Below are 5,360 nucleotides of genomic sequence, written 5' to 3'. Positions count from 1 at the left end.
AACTGACCTAAGGGCATCACACAACACCCAGCCATCACGAGGCAGAGAAAATCCCTGACCCCGCCGGCAATCGAACCCGGGAACCCGGGTGTGGGAAGCGAGAACGCTACCGCACGACCACGAGGTGCGGGCTGGTGCCTAGTCTGTACTGAACACGCACAGTGCAGCGCGACACGTGCCTTACCTGCGTTGTTGACCGTCAAACACAGTCATTGCATTACTACACGGTTCACATTATTTTGCCTGTCCCTTGTATATAGCTTGCAAGCCATTTTCGAAATTACCTTAATAATTAATAAAAGCCATCTCAGATGCAAGACTGCAGTTCACTGTACGCAGCATGGCATTTCTGCTCGCCATACTTTCGCCAGGCGTACGTGAACACTGCTTCTGGACCTGGTCTTTATCCTTACCTAGGAGAACCACAGGATTTACGTCATGAATTTAGCACAATTCGAAAGCCTGAAGAGTTCGGTGAACGAAACCGATCGTAATACGATTAATGTGTCATATCACAGCTGATTAATGTGTCATAACACAGCTGAGCTGGTTTTTATTTGTCGTGAACTAAAAATGTTCGCATATTTCATGGCCAGAGCTTCTTGTAAGCGATGTCCTACAAGTTGGAACATCAGTTACTTTTGATGCAATACATAAAGTATATTTGTAGAACGTGTACCAACAATTCCTGCATGAATCACAATATTTGAAGACCTCATGTTAAATCTGAAGAGAAATAATTATCCATTTGGTTCTAAAGCTATAAAACATATTTTAGGCAAAAAACTATTCTGTAATTGGTGGACAAAGTTAGGCAGGATTCAGATTATTCTCGAGCCTCCCACACTTCCCTCCAACATGAAATAGATTGTTCATTCATATTTCACAATATGTCCTATCTAACGGCCACTTTTTTTGCTCAAGTTATGCTACAAATATCTTTACTCCCCAATACTATTCGTTACCTCCTCATTAGTTACACGATCTACCCATCTAATCTTCAACATTCTTCTGTAGCACCACATTTCAAATGCTTCTGTAACCGTCTTTTCACAATTGTTTATCGCCCACGTTTCACTTCCATACAAGGCTACACTGCGGAGAAATGTATCCAGAAATGATTTCCTAGTACTTAAATTTATATTTGATGTTAACAAATTTCTCTTCTTGAGAAATGCTGTTCTTACCATTGATAGTCAACATTTTATATCCTCTGTATTTCGGCCATCATCAGTTATCTTACTGCCAAACAGCAAAACGTATGTAATAATTTTAGTGTCTCATTTCCTAATCTAGTTCCGTCGGCACTGCCTGATTTAATTGTACCCCTTTTTTTGCTTTTGTTAATGTGCACCTTATATTCTCTCAAGACACTGTCCGTTCCATTCAACTACACATCCAAGTCGTTTGCTGTCTGTGACAGAACTACAGTGTCATCGGCAAACATCATTTTATTTCTTCTCCCTGAACTTTAATCCCTTCTCCGAAATTTTCTTTTCCCAACAGAAGGTTACAGGTTCAATAATCACTAATTCTGGGAGGCTGTAGTTACTATAGGAAATAAAATATTACAGCAAAATGTTTTGTCTTGTTTTGTTTTAGGGTGCAAAAACAACTAGGGTCATATGCGCTCATCTCAAAACTGTAGAACACGAAGGCAAGGAGAGGAATTAAAAACGACTACATGTTAATCCCAATCGACGGAAGAGAAGACAGATAGAAACACGGGCGTGGAGAAACGTCTATAAAATGCGACATAGAGAAACGGAAGTCCAGAACTAAAAATGAAATGGCCTTCGCCATATCGCTACTACGGATAAAAAGTAAAACGCGATCGACAGCCTGCGCGTCGTTCGCTAAAACTGCCGACAACTCGGACAGCATACACAAACGGAAGTAAGTGGTTAAAAAATGACATTTCGTCAGGAAATGGCGGTTCGTCAAAAGTTGAACGAAATCCGCACAAAGTGGTGGGGGAGCACCACTTAACAAATGGCGATGACTAAAAAGACAGTGCCCAATACGCAACCTGATTAAATGATCTCCTCGCGGCGAGACAGCCGAGAGGAGGTCGTCCAAGACGGTGGGAGAGGCTTAATAACCCGGAGCTTATTCCCATGAAGTGAGGATCAGTGGTGATGCCAAAGTAACACCACCGGCTGATAGACGGCAACACAGAGATCATAAGAGAGAATGAAGAACTAGAGAGCTGAGGTACGAGGACTGTAGACTTCGCATCAGCATCAGCGGCTTCGTTTCGTTTCTTTCCAACGTGACCAGGAACCCACGTAAACAGTATAGTGGTTCCATCAAAACTGAGTGACAGCTTTCCTGGACACATTGGACTAAGGGATGGACAGCGCACAGAGGCTTTGAAGGGCACTGACAGAGACTGAGCAAATGATGCAGTCGAAAAGCCAGTGGCGCCGGATGTACTGCGTGGCCTGATACAGGGCAAAGAGCCCTGCTGTAAATACTGAGCAGTGTTGCAGAATCCGAAACCGGAAAACGTCGGCGACAGCGACGAAGGCACACCTGACACCTTGGTCAGTCCGAGAGCCCTCAGTGTACACAAAGGTACTACAGAGAAGTTCCATGTGAAGCTCCAGGGCGTAACAGAGAAGAGGGATGCGCACCATACTGGCGATAAAGGGAGTCATCGAAGAAGGAGGCGTAGGATGCGTGGCTACACATGGCAGACAAACGGCATGCATATGTGCTGAGAAGAAAGTCACGGCGGTAGGACTGTGGTAGTTCGGCAGCTTCTGCCTACAGACTCTCAACCAGGCTAGTGTAAAGGATGCCAGCGGCTAAACGGATGCCACGATGGTGGATAGTATTGCGACCGGACAAACGTGCAGAAGCAAAAATGATACACCCATAGTCTAGTTTCGAACGGAGAAGGGATTGGTACAAACAAGAGGGTCTTTCAATCTGCTGCCCAGGAAGTACCTCCTAGAACACGTTGGACATTGAGGGACTGTGTATAACGGGCTGGCAGATAAGACACGTGGGAGGACCAAGTAAGTTTCCTGTCGAACATGAGCCCCAGGAATTTCGTAGTATCAACGAACGGAAGGGCAGCAGGCCCAGGGTGTAAAGACGGTGGAAGAAACCAACTGCGCCTCCAGAAATTTGTACAAACTGTTTTGTCAGTGGAAAAACGAAGGCCATTGTCGATGCTCCATGAGTAAAGACGACTCAGAAAGCGCTGAAGACGCCGCTCAATGAGAGAGGCCCGGGGAGATCAGCAATAGATGGCAAAATCGTCAACGTAAAGGGAGCCGGAGATGCCTGGCGGGAGACAGGCCATTATAGGGTTAATGGGGATAGCAAAGAGGATGACGCTCAGGACGGAACCCTGAGGCACGCTGTTTTCCTGGATAAAGTTGTCCGACAAGGCAGAACCCAAACGTACCTTGAAAACTTGGTCTTTTAAAAATTCCTGAAGGAAACGGGGCAGGCGACCACCGAAGCCCCATGTGTAGAAAGGGATATCAGTTCTCCACGAGGTGTCGTAGGCTTTCTCCAAATCGTAAAACACAGCCCCATCCAGAATTTCCACAGAAAATCGTTCATGACACGGGTGGACAAAGTAACGAAATGGTCAACTGCACAATGGCGGACCGAGCGAGGTGGCGCAGTGGTTAGCACACTGGACTCACATTCGGGAGGACGACGGTTCAATCCCGTCTCCTGCCATCCTGATTTAGGTTTTCCGTGATTTCCCTAAATCGCGTCAGGCAAATGCCGGCATGGTTCCTTTGAAAGGGCACGGCCGATTTCCTTCCCAATCCTTCCCTAACCCGAGCTTGCGCTCCGACTCTAATGACCTCGTTGTCGACGGGACGTTAAACACTAACCACCACCACCACCACCACAACGGCGATCTCGAAATCCACTGTGTGCAGTAATTAGTACATTGAGAGACTCGAACCACCATAGCAGCTGGGCATGAATCATACGTCCCATCAACTTGCCAACACAGCTGGTTAGACAAATGGGGCGCTAGCTAGAAGGAACGTATTTGTCCTTACCGGATTTAGCTATGGGTATGAGAATGGTTTTACGCCAGTGCCTGGGAAACGCGCCCTACGCCCAGATGGGGCTGTGTATATGAAGCAGAAAATGTTGCCCGCAAGAAAAAGGTGCAACATCTGAATGTGAACATCGTCTGGTCCTGGGTGGAGGATCCGTGTGAAGTGAAAGCATGATCTAGGTCCCTCATTGTAAAGGCGACATTGTAGCGCTCATGATTCTGAGAAGAGGAGGGAATCGCCTGAGACTCCTCCGCTCGTTTCCGATGAAGGAAGGTAGGGTGATAGTGGGAAGAGCTCGAAGTCTCCACAAAATAGCGGCCCAAGGTGTTGGAGATAGCAACAGGGTCCACAATGACATCTTCTGCTACTGCGAGGCTCGAAACTGGGTCCCAGAGAGTCGTTGGAGGTTGGCCCACACGATGAAACAGGAAGTGGAACTATATGAATTCCAGCTAGCTCTTTTGCTATCCCAAAGACGCGAAGACACTGTGTACGCAATTATTTATAATGAATGCAGTATGCCATCATAGGTTGACGATTAAACATGCGGAGAGCACGTCTCCGCGTGAATTTCGTCACGGCGTGCCTCAGTCCACCAAGGGACCGGGACACGGCGTGTTAAAGAGGCAGTGCGAGGAATGGATAATTCTGTTTCGGTAAGGATAACATTTGTAAGATATTATACCTATTCATCAGAACTGGGGAAATGTTGTTCGTCGAAGGTTGCGAAATAAAGCCTCCAGTCGGACTTAGTAAGCTGCCATTTACGCGTACACATAGGTAGGGTAGGAGTCAGCAAACATAGCACCCAGGAAATGGGCGCTTGAATATGTGTCAGAGAGGCCACTCGATCGATGGGCAATCTGAGAAGTGCAGAAGGATAGGTACAAATGGAAAGAGGTGTGTATGGAGTCTGAAAGAGACGTGGGTGCTCCCGCATTAAGGCAGACGAGGTTGATTGAGGTTAGCCAAGAGGACACCTCTCAGGCAGGTTCTGGGAGAACCCCAAAGGGGATGGTGTGCATTGAAGTCACCGAGTGGCAGAAAGAGGTGAGGTAGCTGACCAATAAGCTGGAGGAAGTCTGCCCTGGTGACATCGAATCACAGAGGGATGCAAATAGTACAAAAGGAGAAGGTCAAATGAGGAAGAGAAAGGCGAACTGCAAGGCGGTATTCAGAGAGATGGATTGACTGTGAATATCATCCCATACAAGCAGCATGACTTCTCCATGAGACGGAATGCCGTCCTCGGAGGGAAGATCAAAATGGACTCAGAAGAAATGCAAGAGCTAAAAGCGGTCACGAGGACACAATTTTTTT

At 46.8% G+C, this 5,360-nt stretch overlaps 1 non-coding gene across 1 annotated transcript; it reads left to right on the top strand.

Annotated features, from left to right (window-relative positions):
• Positions 1 to 3,629: 3,629 nt before the first annotated feature.
• On the top strand, positions 3,630 to 3,702 carry Trnav-cac (transfer RNA valine (anticodon CAC)). The gene has a single exon. It is a non-coding gene; the product is annotated as a tRNA-Val (tRNA).
• Positions 3,703 to 5,360: the final 1,658 nt, after the last annotated feature.

Source organism: Schistocerca gregaria, chromosome 2 (assembly GCF_023897955.1).
Source record: "Schistocerca gregaria isolate iqSchGreg1 chromosome 2, iqSchGreg1.2, whole genome shotgun sequence".
Classification (NCBI taxonomy): domain Eukaryota; kingdom Metazoa; phylum Arthropoda; class Insecta; order Orthoptera; family Acrididae; genus Schistocerca; species Schistocerca gregaria.
Note: the sequence above shows the minus strand (reverse complement) of the source record. Positions and strands in the feature narration are given on the sequence as shown.